Here is a 14,734-nt window from a genome sequence, read left to right as displayed (position 1 = left end):
CGGCTCTGAGGGTCACGCAACGCTGCTCCTGTGGGCACAGGTGTGAACAGGGCAGGTCCAGAGATGGGGGCCGTGCTGGGGAGCGCCTCACCCACACTGTTGAGTGAACTGGACATTCATCTGCTCTTCTACACCCTAGTTTTTAAAAACATCCCTTTTTTATGTCATGTGGGCACGGAATATTGTTGATTGCAGTAGCACCACGCCGTCTTTTCTATTGTTTATTATGGATCTATTGTTACTGGGTGGGGAGAAAAGATAAAGCATAGGGCACAACTGCCAAGAGGCTGTGTCCCGGAACACCAACACCGTCACAGCACACAATGCGGCGTCAGAGAAACACCTCCCACCAGAGGCAGGGGAGCCGCGGGAACACACCCTCCACTTCCAAGAAAGCAGCACCATCCCGGCCCGCTCAGGCCTTACAGGGGGCCGGGGGCTGGAGAGTGGGGGGAAGGCCTCACTTTCTGACCTGCCCGCCTCACGCTACCTCCACACTCTCCCTGAATCTGTTTCTTCCACCCAGCAAGGTCATCCTGACTCAACAGAGACTGAGTGTTGTAAGAGGAGCCTGGGGCGGGATGGGATAGACCTGCGGCAAAGGCCAGTTCCTATCCCTCCACCCTCAAAGGACTTAAGTGCCGGCTTTTTTTTCTCAGCCTCTTCACTCCCTCTCCCTGCCTGTCCCAGCGCGCCTTGGGGACAGGAATGGGGACACTGGGGGGGGGGGGGGGGGTAGTTTGCCCCGGGGTCCTATAGAGACAGGTGTGCCGACATCACCCAGCTGCAGGGGCTGGAGGAATACCACCCAGGGCAGCAGAAAGCAAGCAGGGGCCAGCCCCCCATCCCCACCCCCCACTCCCCCACTCCCCACCACCACCACCACCCTGCACCCTGCACCCTGCACCCTGCTAAAATAAGATGGAGAAGACCCGGGCCTTCCCTGCAGGTCTCTCCTGCAAGTCTGAACAAAGTGTCCTCCACATTCCTCGCTCTATGATATCTTTTACCTTGGTCTCTAAGGCTTTTATTGCTTGCATTGTCATTTAACCTGTCATGCCCATTAGCATTATTTCTGAGAGAAAGGAGCTGAATTGTATTCAGAACTGCATCTCCCATAATTCCCACAGGCTATACGCACAGGAGGTCTCAGCAGTGACTCGGTCAGTAGGTGCCTGCACAGGGAAAGGCGTGTATTCCCTGCTCACCCCCACATCGCATCTGCATCACCTCCTCTCTTGCTTTGTTTCTCTGTCTGTCTCTCCACAGAGAGTCTTTGACTCCGGTCCACCCCTGTCGGAATCTTCTTTACCTAGCACAGTGCCTGGCATCCAACTGCTATGGCTACTCATTCATATAACATGCATTCCGTGCTTCCACCATTTGTGTCTTATAGGCTTTGTGCACAATTGATTTTTAAACCGTGACTCCATAAGAGTCCATAAGGTGGGTATCCTCCCATTTTATAGATGAAAAAACTGAGGCTCAGAGAAGTTAACCGAGGACACCCAGTTTGTAAGAGGCAGAGGCAAGATTCAAACCCAGGTGCCCAAAGCCAAGCCCCCCCTTGCAGGCCCACTGCCCTCCCAGCCTCAGAGCAATAGCCTCTCTCTCGTCCAACCCTGCAGGGCCTGGGAGCTACAGAAGCGCAGCGCCCAGCGGGAGCCTGTGCCCTGGAGAGGTCTCAGGGAGCTCCGGCCTGGAGCTTCCCATCACCCGAGTTGGGAGCATGGGAAGCGGGTGTTTTTCTTCCTTGTGGTCTCCGTGGCGATTCCTCCAGTGTATCCGCCCTGGAGAATGACCGGAAGAAGTGGCTTCCGGCCGGCACAGGGAGGAGCCGGCTTCTTCCCGCTCTACAGGGAAGGGGGTTGGCTCCAAAGCAGCAGCGGCCTCCGCCTTGCCCTTGGACGGGGGCACAGGAGGGTCTATATGCAGATCTCTCCCGGGACCTCCCCAAATCTCTGCCCTTAAACCCTCAGGACAGCCCAGCTGGTGTGCCTCAGGGGTTCAACATCGACCTATGAACCAGGAGGTCACGGTTAGATTCCTGGTCAGAGCACGTGCCCTGGTTGGGGGGGGTGGGGGGAGGGTGGGGTGGAGAAGGGGAGGGGGTGTGCAGCAGACAGCCAATCAATGATTCTCTCTCATCATTAATGTTTCTCCTCTCCCTCTTCCTTCCTCTCTGAAATCAATAAAAAATATATTTTAAAAAATATAAAAAACTCCTGAAGACAGAGGACCCAGTGTGCTCTCCCTCCTGGGAGCACACGGTGCCTTTCCCCTTCCCCTCCCCTCCCCGTCTCAGGCATGTTACCATCAGCTTCCTCCCTCCCAAGCTCCAAGGGCCCTTCCTTTACCTCTATAACTTACTTCCTAAGCCCATTTCTTCTAGGAATCACTTCTTCTACCTCTGTGATTTACCAAAAAAAGAAAAAAAAAACTCAATGGAAAGAATATCCTCAGGTGAGGATTTAAAAAAAAAAAAAGACAGAAAAATTCCTAACGTGTATACCATTTTGTAGGAAGACAACTCTATTTGAGCAAATTCCAGATTAATAGTGAGGTCGTGTGGTAAGAGAATTGGGTTTGGGATTAAGAGACTCCGTAAACTTGGGCAAACATTGGACTTCTAGAAGCCTCAGTTTCTCCGTCTGTAAATGGGCACCGTGTGAGGAGCAAATGCAATTAGAGCCCAAGGTGACGAGTTCCTAAACAAGTGTCCACAATGACGATGGGTCGGTTGACCCTTCGAAGATCCCCAGTCAATGGCACCAAGAGCCAGGGAGAAGGTCCCTTTGGCTTCCAAGATGCACCGTGAGCGCTGCAGGTGAGGGCCACCTGCTCACACAGGTCAGTCCCGACCCATGAACATGGGAAATCTCTGTGTTTAGTTCACAGCCGGCTGGTCCCATGTAGCGATACTGCAAGAACGTTTCTGCTGCCTGGGTTGGAAGGAGATACTTTCACTACAATCACTGCCGACTTGACGTCTTAGTAGCAAAGGTTTTGCACCTTCCAGCAAGCCCACACCTCCAGGGAACGAGGCTGGGCCAGGAGCGTGCAGCCTTTCTTCAGGTAGAAGTCTAGCTCCTCAGTCTGGGAGGAGCTCCTCCCTCTGAAGGCGGATGCCCTGGTGTCGCTCTCGTCCCTGCCCAGTGGGGCTCTGTAGACCCAGACCCTGGGAGAACACCTGGATTTGGTCTCCTCTGAGCCTGGCAGTGCTGAAGAAACACAATGGGGTTCCCATTGGCAGTGCAGGGAACCCAGCAAGAGCTGTGCAGCGAAGGAGGAGAGGCCAGGGACCTGCTGGAGGCCCTTCACGAGCTGGGCCATGGGGAGAGGCGGGGGACCCAAAGGTGGAGGTGTGACCCTAGCCAGCCCAAGAACTAGACCACACCTGTCCCCCGCCCCCACCCCAGGCCTAACAAGAACGATCCCTACCCCACCCAAGGTAAACAGCAGGGTCACACTGCACACTGTTGCCAAGCCCTCTGAACTGGCGTTTTGTAAGGATGTTTCTTCTGTGCTTTACGTAGGGAAGTGAATTAATACCTCTTGGTGATGCCATCAGTAGCTGCCAAATTTCCTTCAGCTCAAAAGTAAACTTTCTTTAAGGATTGATAACCCAAGCCAAGCAGTAACATCCTATGTGATCCACTCGCCTATTTTTTTTCTATGAAAATACCTTCTATTAAGGAAAAAAAATGCCTACTAGCTAAGCCAGTTACAGGGTTTTTAAAAGGTGAACCACTCGCCCTGGCCAGAGTGGCTCAGGTGGTGGGAGCCTCGACCTGTGCACAGAAAGTTTTCGGATTCAATCCCCAGTCAGGGTCCCAGTCAGGGTTCATGCGGGAAGCAGCCAATCGATGTTTCTGTCACACCGTTGTTTCTCTGGCTTTCTCTCTCTCTCTCACACACACTTCCTTTCTCTCTAAAATCACTAAGTAGGTCCGTGAGTGAGGATTTTTTAAAAAGTCAACCACTAAATACAAATGATGCGGTCCTGACTCCATGTGTCCCCACCCAACCCCACATGCTCTTCAGAGAAAATAATGAATTACGTCCTCGGTCCTTTCACTCTGGGATTGGTCACTGTGCTCCAAGCAATGAGAGGTGGAGTCTATTTCCCTCCCCTGGAATCTGACCAGGCCTGGTGACTTGCTCTGGCCCACAGAATGCAGTGGGAGTGACGTCGTGCCAGGTCCAAGACTAGCCTCCAGAGCCCTGCCTGCCCCTGCTCATTCTCTCCTAGTGCCGTTGGGCCATAAGAACAAGCTTCAGCTAGCCTGCTGGAGGAGGAGACCACACCGTCCCAGCCCCCCAGCCCACGGCCACCTCTCTGCTTCCACCCAGGCGCCCCAGACCTTGTCTGCACCCGGATTCCAAACCAGAAGCACACAGCATCTCGTCTCTTCATGTCGGCACCTCTCTCTCATAGTTACCCCTTGGTTTTCCAACTGGCTTCTTAATGGGGCAAACCTGTTATCTGCTGAAATTCCTTTTCTTTTCTTTCTTTTTTTTTTTTTTTACCAAACTATCACATGCTTTTAAATACAGTTACCCAGTTTTCTTTTTCTTTTTTTAATATATTTTATTGATTTTTTTACAGAGAGGAAGGGAGAGGGATAGAGAGTTAGAAACATCAATGAGAGAGAAACATCCATCAGCTGCCTCCTGCACACCTCCTACTGGGGATGTGCCCGCAACCCAGGTACATGCCCTTGACCGGAATCGAACCCAGGACCTTTCAGTCCGAAGGCCGATGCTCTATCCACTGAGCCAAACCAGTTAGGTACCCAGTTTTCTTTACAATTCTCTGTCAGGCCAGCATCAGGCAAAATAGTGAAGTAGACGCAGTTTTTCCTTTCTGTCAACCTCTCCTCTTCTTTCTGTATGCTTCCCTCTCCGCCCCCACCACACGCGTTAGGGTTCTTAGCTCCAATGAACAGACAAAGTCTGGCTGGTTCAAGCGAAATAGAAATTCACTTAAAAGAATGCTGCAGACTTCACAGAATCTCTGGGAGGGCCAGAGACGTTTCAGACTCTGCAGCCAGAGGCAATTCCCTAAAACCCGCCACAGGACTTGACTAGCGAGAACACCACTGCCGTGGGCACTGGGCAGGTGGCTTGGGCCACAGCACACTATTCCTGGACACTGGACTCAACCTCTGGCCCCACAGCCACCCCGGGAACTCAGACCACCTCCAGAGAGCGTTTACAGACCCCCCCCCCCCCCCGCTTTTTTTTTCTTTTGCATCACAAGCTCCTATTCTGAGTCAGGGGGCAGATGTGTCCGCTGGGCAAAGCCCAGGTCAAATGCCCATTTCCTGGCTGCACAGGGAGGCTGGGAACAAGACTACATGGCACTTTTATCTGCTAAAGTGGCAGGCTCTGCTGCCACCCACCAGGACAAGAAAGGTAGGAATTCCCTAAACATGAAGAAAGGGCAGACACTGGCCAAAAAGAAAGAGCAGACACTCCCCCCGCACAGAACCACTGCCTCAGTCAGGAGAGACGTAATGTGCTATCCCGAGGAAGTAATGGCTTTCTCACAGAAGACCGAAGAAAGAGCAATGTTTAACAGAAAACATCAGTGAAGGGGATTTTTTTAGGACAGAGATTCCCATGCTTGACCCAGACAGCTTTCTGCCTCCAACAATGTCTAAAACAGCAGAACAAATACTGGATTTTATTGTCCCCCAGATTACCAGATGCCTAAAGACATGGACTATGCGATCCATGTGTAGAAATGGCTGCGAACGTTCCTCTTCCTGTACCTATCCTCCTAGGCACCGCATCGCTCTGCGGCTCCTTGCATTGAGGGGTGGAGTCTATTTCCCTCCCCTGGAATCTGACCAGGCCTGGTGACTTGCTCTGGCCAACAGAATGCAGTGGGAGTGACGTCGTGCCAGGTCCAAGACTAGCCTCCAGAGCCCTGCCTGCCCCTGCTCATTCTCTCCTAGTGCCGTTGGGCCATAAGAACAAGCTTCAGCTAGCCTGCTGGAGGAGGAGACCACACCGTCCCAGCCCCCCAGCCCACGGCCACCTCTCTGCTTCCACCCAGGCGCCCCAGACCTTGTCTGCACCCGGATTCCAAACCAGAAGCACACAGCATCTCGTCTCTTCATGTCGGCACCTCTCTCTCATAGTTACCCCTTGGTTTTCCAACTGGCTTCTTAATGGGGCAAACCTGTTATCTGCTGAAATTCCTTTTCTTTTCTTTCTTTTTTTTTTTTTTTACCAAACTATCACATGCTTTTAAATACAGTTACCCAGTTTTCTTTTTCTTTTTTTAATATATTTTATTGATTTTTTTACAGAGAGGAAGGGAGAGGGATAGAGAGTTAGAAACATCAATGAGAGAGAAACATCCATCAGCTGCCTCCTGCACACCTCCTACTGGGGATGTGCCCGCAACCCAGGTACATGCCCTTGACCGGAATCGAACCCAGGACCTTTCAGTCCGAAGGCCGATGCTCTATCCACTGAGCCAAACCAGTTAGGTACCCAGTTTTCTTTACAATTCTCTGTCAGGCCAGCATCAGGCAAAATAGTGAAGTAGACGCAGTTTTTCCTTTCTGTCAACCTCTCCTCTTCTTTCTGTATGCTTCCCTCTCCGCCCCCACCACACGCGTTAGGGTTCTTAGCTCCAATGAACAGACAAAGTCTGGCTGGTTCAAGCGAAATAGAAATTCACTTAAAAGAATGCTGCAGACTTCACAGAATCTCTGGGAGGGCCAGAGACGTTTCAGACTCTGCAGCCAGAGGCAATTCCCTAAAACCCGCCACAGGACTTGACTAGCGAGAACACCACTGCCGTGGGCACTGGGCAGGTGGCTTGGGCCACAGCACACTATTCCTGGACACTGGACTCAACCTCTGGCCCCACAGCCACCCCGGGAACTCAGACCACCTCCAGAGAGCGTTTACAGACCCCCCCCCCCCCCCGCTTTTTTTTTCTTTTGCATCACAAGCTCCTATTCTGAGTCAGGGGGCAGATGTGTCCGCTGGGCAAAGCCCAGGTCAAATGCCCATTTCCTGGCTGCACAGGGAGGCTGGGAACAAGACTACATGGCACTTTTATCTGCTAAAGTGGCAGGCTCTGCTGCCACCCACCAGGACAAGAAAGGTAGGAATTCCCTAAACATGAAGAAAGGGCAGACACTGGCCAAAAAGAAAGAGCAGACACTCCCCCCGCACAGAACCACTGCCTCAGTCAGGAGAGACGTAATGTGCTATCCCGAGGAAGTAATGGCTTTCTCACAGAAGACCGAAGAAAGAGCAATGTTTAACAGAAAACATCAGTGAAGGGGATTTTTTTAGGACAGAGATTCCCATGCTTGACCCAGACAGCTTTCTGCCTCCAACAATGTCTAAAACAGCAGAACAAATACTGGATTTTATTGTCCCCCAGATTACCAGATGCCTAAAGACATGGACTATGCGATCCATGTGTAGAAATGGCTGCGAACGTTCCTCTTCCTGTACCTATCCTCCTAGGCACCGCATCGCTCTGCGGCTCCTTGCATTGAGGGGTGGAGTCTATTTCCCTCCCCTGGAATCTGACCAGGCCTGGTGACTTGCTCTGGCCAACAGAATGCAGTGGGAGTGACGTCGTGCCAGGTCCAAGACTAGCCTCCAGAGCCCTGCCTGCCCCTGCTCATTCTCTCCTAGTGCCGTTGGGCCATAAGAGCAAGCTTCAGCTAGCCTACTGGAGGAGGAGACCACGCCGTCCCAGCCCCCAGCCCACCTGCCAGCTGGCCACAGGTAGCAAGTGATCCCTGCTGAGACCAGAACAACCCAGCTAAGCTGAGCCCAAATTGCCTGCCCACCCACCAAATTGGACATCTGCCCAGTGCATACATTCAAAGATATTACTGAGTGCCTGTTAGGTGCCAAGCACTGCTCTGGATGCTGGGGTCTAGTGCACACTCCCACACATGCACATATCTATCACCCCAGGCCAGGGATCTCTCTCTTGGAGCCTCACAGCACGTAGGAAACGGAGTGGGAATGGGTTCTGGGGTCAGGGAGACCTGGGTTCAAATCCCATCTCCACCCTTAAGCAGCTGTGTGACCCGGGGCATGTTGGTTAACCTCTCTGTGTCTGTTTCCGCCTCTGCGAGGCAGGGAAAATAACAGTACCTATCTGACAGGGTTGTTGGGAAGGTTAAGTGCGGTAACACCTGCCACATATAAGCCCTTGATAAGCCTCAGCTAGTGGGCCATTAAGGCAGTGCCTTTCTGTTACAAAACCTGCCGTGTTTCCCACAAACTTCACTGACATGGCCCCCTTGGGGATGTACATGAATGAGGCCGGTGGGCTGAATTCCTTCAACAGAGCCACTCTTTGTTTGCATATTCTTCATTTTATGAAGAAATAGGCTTTTCATTGTTGTTTTTAAAAAAACAAAAACTAAAAACACACAGACAGCCCTCTTGGCCTTTTATTTTTCTTATCCATGATACAGAGAGGAGTACGGAGAAATATTTCTCTACCATTAGGAGAAAAAATGTTCAGGCAGTCCTGGGGACATACGGGGAGTGACGGGGACTGGGGCGGGCTGGAGAGCACACACCATGTCTTAGAAGACACCGACATTACTTAGATGGACACAACTGATGCCACAGTTGATGCCAAGGGGAATATGAGTCTCAAGTGGCCAGATATCCCAATGCTTCCAGAGATGCCAGGAAAATGGATTGTTATAATAAATCTCCTGATTTTTAAATGTTGGCTCAAATGTTGAGAAATATTGGGTAGAGCACAGGGCATTTTAATGGGTCCATGGCAGTGACCTTGAGACCGCTCCGACCTTTGCTCATCTCCAGGTCTCCGCAGTCTGAGCTGTTCATGAGGCAGGGCCACCACACTATACAGCTCCAGTGGGCGCCTTTCACCTTCAATTCCTTGAAACATGTGGCTCAGGGCAGTGGCAGGTCCCTCCCAGACCCCCAGAGCAAGGCCAGTGGAGCTACAAGCAAGCCTCTCTCTGGGCAGACGCTGGTCCTCGCCCATCTCTCCCTCCTCTGACTTGTTGGCACTAATTGTACCACCCAATTAGCAGAGCATCACAAGCTACAGTGGGGCCTTGACTTACGAGTGTCCCGACTAATGAGTTTTTTGAGATACCAGCTGTCTGCCGATTTTTTGCATTGAGTTGATAGAGTAATTTGAGTTAACGAGCTCCTTAACGAGCTCGGTCTGGGTCTCGGAACGAATTAAACTCGTAAGTCAAGGCCCCACTGTACTATTCTCTAATGATCTCCAGCTAGTCTTTCATTGTATCAGCATGCAATGCTATCAAAGTACAAAATCCAGTCTTGTTAATAGATTTCACTAGTATCTGTCTTGTCTCCCCAGCTAAAACGTAAACTGTGAGCCGGGATCACAGGTTACGTCTCTGCGTGATCGACACAGAAACCAACCCGCTAACAGAAGCATGTCCAACGCAGCGCACAGTCCTGAAATAAGTCTTAATTTAAAAGATTTTTAAATGTTTTTGGGAAAATACAACATCCCAAGGAGAAGGTTACATGTTCTCATTCAACACCCAGTTCATAACAATGTTTCAAACCGCCACTTCAAAGGAGGTTCAGCCAGCCAACCCCCAGAGTCCCGGACCCGTCCATGGCAGTCACCTGACATGGTGCTTGTGTGTTGGCATGGATACCCAATCCTCCCATGATTTTTAATGCGTGTTTGCAAAGACAAAGCCCAGCTCCCTAACTCCCTTGTGAGGTGGCCCTACAGTCTAGCAATCTTCTGAGTAGCTGACGACGCACTGAAGGGGCCGAGTGTTTGGCTGGCTGGGTCCTCCACCACACAGAAAGACACAGGCCCTGCTCCAAAAGTAGGATGCGGCGAGAGAAGTGAAAGTCAGGGACAACACAGAAGCCAAAAGTGTTTCAGCTGTTACCTGTGTCTAGAAGCCTGCTGATGCCTCAGGGTGCTCTAGGCTGGGCAGCAAAATGGTCAGTCACGCGGGAAGATACCTGAGGACACGGGCCTTCTTGAGCCAATGAATGAAGAGCCCAGCCCTCCTCCTATCCTGGCTCGAAGCAATTGGGGAGTTTTGGAGCGGGGGCTGGAGCTGATTGGCAGTGCCTCCCTCCTCTGCCCTCACTGGCTCCTGCTGCCGCTGGAACTCTGGGAACGGACATTTGTCTCCCTCGGACCCCTGCATTAACAGGAATCAATGACCTCCTCGGGGGAAGGACAGCGCTGGAATGCAATTCACAATGATGGGCAGCAGCTCTCAGAAAAGAAAGCACCAAGAGCAGGAACACCACCTCCAGCCACCAACCCGTGCCTTCCCGGGCAGGCCCCGGGTGTCAGGTGGACATAGGCTGGCGGCTATTAGAGTGATCACCTGCATGACCTGGGTTTCTTCACCCTCTTAGGCAGGATGGCTCCCCGCTGGGTGCTAAAACATTCCGCCTCCCATCCCAGGCCTCAGCCTCAGCCTCGGCCTCGACTTCACAGCAGCACAGCGGAGGCAGGGGCTTGTTTTCAATGCAGCTGCTGCACCTGAGGGTGAACCCACTACCTCTGCCATGGCCATACTGTACCTCAGTTTCCCCATTTGTAAAAGAGGCATAAAACAAGCCACCCTCTGCCTACCACCCCCACCCCCACCCCTGGCTGCAGAGAGGGTAACCAGGTGGGATGGAAACATAGCAAGGAGAGGCGGGAGAGGCGGGCTGGGAGGAGACACATCCTCTGCCATAACTGTGGGTCCCCAGGGGAGAGTGAATATCGGAACCCAGCCTTGCTATGACCCCAGTACCGTGTGACATCTGCCTCCCAAGTCGAGTGTGGGTGCTGAGTGTTGAGTCAGACAGACCGGGGTCCTGGCTTGGTCATATGCAACTATGTCATTGGGCCTGACTTTTCCCACCTGCCAAATGGGTCTAATGCTAGCGCTTTCTCATATGTACCATCAAACGAGACCAGCGCCTGGCGTGCCTGATAAGTCTGCAACCTAGCGTGCCAGGCTGCGACACTACAACTTCTCTGGAAGAAGGGCTCTGTCACTGAGGACTGCAAGCTGCGCCCACATTCTCAATGCTGCCTTTGTCCACGTCTTTCCATTCCCAAAGCTCCTTCCTCTCCATCTCATCTGTTCCTCGTCGCAGCCCTATGAGGCGGGCAGGGTGCCTATGCTTCCCGAGCCCGTGCTTAGAGGAGAAAAACGAGTCTCGGAGAGGTCACACAGCACAGTCACAAATCCAGGCCTGCCTGACAGGGCCGGAATGAGAGGGAGGCAAGTGAGGGGCCAGGGTGCAACGTATGAAGAGGCGCTCACTGGCATGACCCCAAGCGCGAGCCCCTCCTTAAACTCTGCCCTGCGCCCCTGACCCCAAGCCACAGGCCCTTCCCAGAGCGTGGAAGCTGCTGCACCTGCAGGTCAGCCCGGCCAGAACCTGCCCCCAGAGCCTTGGGCGGCCAGATCTACTGACTGAACAGGGCATCTCCCGGTGTCAGGATCCAAGAACATTTTTCCAGAGCCCTGCTGCGGAAACACTTCCCAAAAGAGTGGGATGGAACAGGAGGAGGAAGTAGTATCATTACAGCCATGTGAGGCTGTCGTGCACCCTTGAGCCAGAGGGCCAGGGAGGACAGGCTGGGCCAGCCTCCATCGGCCTTAGGGAGAGATGGGCTGGGACAGGCGGGCCACATGGGCAGCTCCCAGGAAGGTGGCCCCTTGATGCTGACACATCCAGCCAAGCTCTCCTCTCTCCAGGCCGCAGAGCCCAGCGAGGCCCCGACTCGGCCTCCCCCTACCTCGCACCAAGTGTGAGAGGCACCAACCAGCTCCAGGAGTTTCATTTTGAATCTGCAAAGAGAAAAACTCTTTTCTAATGTGGATGATGCTATTTACTAACTAGCCAGCTTGCTAGCGTCTGGATTAGGCCTTATTTAGCTTCTCTAAAGAAATAACACCTGTGCACCACGGGGGACTCTAAGGTAGCGGGCAGCTTGAGAGCTGATCTGCTGGGGTTCAAATCCCGCTTCCCTTGGGAAAGTTCCTCTCCTACCCTGAGCCCACTCCCTCCATCTATGAAAAGGGGTTGGTAACAGTACCACCATCGTCAGTTGTTGCTATTACAAAAAAACACACAAAAAAACAGCCGTAATAAGAGCCCATAAGGGGCCAGGTACTCAATTTTTTTTCTTATATGTATTACTTAACACAACCCTGTAGGTTTTTGTTTTTGAAGTGTAACTTATAAAAGTGCATAAACCTCAGCATGCCGCTCAAATCGCTTTTATGTACACATACCCTATCTTCTAATCAAATCTCTATCGATGTAGATTAGTCTTGCCTGCCTATGAACTTCATATAAATGGACTCACAGCATATGCTCTTGTGCTTCAGGCTTCTTTCACTCAACTTTATCTTTTTGCAATTCATCCATGTTGTTGTGTAAATAAGCATTTATTCTTGCATGCAGTGGACAGTATTCCATTGCGTGGCTACGCCACAGTTTGTTTATCCATCGAACTAGGTGTCTTCGTCGTCATCATCATCATCATCATCATCCCATTTTGCAAATGAGGAAACTGGGGCTCTGAGCTGCTTACTAAATTTTTTGCCTGAGGTCACAGAGTGAGGTTGACTCTGAGCAGGAACTTGAACCCAGGTTCAAAATCCGCTCCTTACCTGGACAACAGAGCCCCCATCCCCCTGGAATACTGGGGTGGGCAGACATGAACTCTGTCCTGTGTGGTCATGAGCCCCTTCTCCCTGCAGTGCAACTAGGAGTCAGGGGGCAGCTGCCTACCTGAGTGGCTGCAGGTAGTGAGAAGACTGCCTCCGGGTTGGCCATGGCCGGTATTTGTTTTCACTGCACCCCAAGCTGACAGTGCAAGTAAGGCCGTCACTCACAGCCCTGTACCTTGAGACCTGGCCTTTGCCAACATGTCAACACAACTGCAAACAGCCTAAACGCAGTGGTGGCTTCCTCGGCCCCTGACCAGCAGCTGACTCTCGTGGGCAGGAGGGAACCTGGCTGGCATGTGGGCAGCCCCTGCCCTGCCTGGCTCCTCAGAGATAGATTTCCCACCATGATGGCTCAGAGGTAACCCTTAGGGGCTCCTCCAGAAATCACTGCAGGCCTTAGAGCTAGAGGTTTTCTCTGTAACCCAAGCTTTACCCACCAAGAGGTGGTCACCACAGGGACCCTGGTGCTGACTGAACCTCAAGAAAAGGCTGAGGTTTCACCTGCTTCCCAACTCTCTGAATTTCTACTTGCTGCCCAGCAGAGCCGAGGCCAGGCTGAGAAGGGCTGTCTGGAAGGCCACGGGCAGCTGGGGAGGATCCTGGCTGGTCTCCCCAGCCCCTTCCCCCTCTGAACACAGGTAGAGTTCCAGTCAGTGCAGCCAGACATGATTAAATGGTTGGCTATGTGCAGGGCAGGGGAGACCCCGGGGGAAGAAGGGCACAGAGCCAACTCCCAAGGCGCCCAGGGCACCCTTTCCTGTCAATCATTAACAGAAGCCAGCCTGCCACAGGCAGAGAAGGGGAAAGTCCAAGGAGGTGGCCTGCCCCTCCTCCCAGGCCCCGTCCTCCTAACACGCCAATCCAGGGCCTCGTGGGACATGAGATCATGACACTCGGTGGAGCGGGGGTGTGCGGAGTCATCTAATCCAACTGGCTGCTCTCATGCCCCTGCAAAATCTCCTCAAAAGGCCAAGGGAGACAGGAACTAACATGGGTCGATTTGCAGTTACGCAAATGCATTCAGTGTGCCGGCCTGTGACATGGTGGTCCAATGCAACGACGGAGCTAGGCTGCCCGGGTTCAGATCCTGACACTTCAAGCTTTGCGGCTAATTCATGCACCCTGCACCCCGATTTCTCCATCTGTAAAATGGGGATGGTACAGAACTTCCTCCAGGGGGTCACTGGGCTCTTTACAAATGAACACACATGCAGTTCCAGACTACCTGGCACTCATGGAGAATGGTCATGGCTAACAGTCTACTGGATCCTCACGCTCACCCCCTGAGATCACATGGAAAATCCAAGGTTGAGTCATTTGCCCAAGGCACAAACTGATATAAGGGGGGCTGGATTTGAACGCAGGTTGAAGGATTTCAACACCCGTCTTCCATGCCATGGAAACTTCCTCCTGCCCTGCCCCTGCCCGCCCCTTTGGTAGCCAGTGCTTCGTGATCCAATTGGCTGCAAAGCCCAGCTTGTGTCTGCCCCCACATTTGCTCAAAGGCCCTCTTTTCACCAGAGGGCCACTGAGGAGCAGCAGGCTCCCCGCCCTCCTCTTTAAGATGAGGCTCCCAGGCCTAAAAAGGTAAGTCATGGCTCAGTGGCCAAAACAGATCTCATTTATTTGAGCTGCTCCAAGGGAAGACCTTTAGCCAAGGACTGGACCGTGGGTGCAGGGCCAAAGCCACAGAGGCCCTGCCCAGCCAGGACAGACCTTGTGCAGGCCCCCAAACCAGAGATGCCCCAAGGTCGAGGGCAGCAGATGGGGAAGCAGGCCTCATGGCCCAGGAAGTTGGCTGACAAAGGCTGGCCTGGCCTTTCCTGCCCCACTTCCCTTTGTGGAGACCTTGCCTCCAGCTCTCTCTGCATGGCTCCTATGCCCCCCAGACAGTAGATGAGCTCAGCGATAGAGGGCCCCTGCCAGCTGGGCTCAAACCTCCCTGGACTCCCTGCCATCCACTGAGGCCCTTTCATCTCCTGCAATCCTGGAAAAAGAATGGGCCC

The sequence above is a fragment of the Myotis yumanensis genome, unplaced genomic scaffold (genome assembly GCF_028538775.1).
Source record: "Myotis yumanensis isolate MYYU_CA2020_CCGP unplaced genomic scaffold, mMyoYum1.0.hap1 SCAF_1, whole genome shotgun sequence".
In the NCBI taxonomy this organism is placed as follows: Eukaryota; Metazoa; Chordata; class Mammalia; order Chiroptera; family Vespertilionidae; genus Myotis; species Myotis yumanensis.
This window is presented reverse-complemented; position numbering follows the sequence as displayed.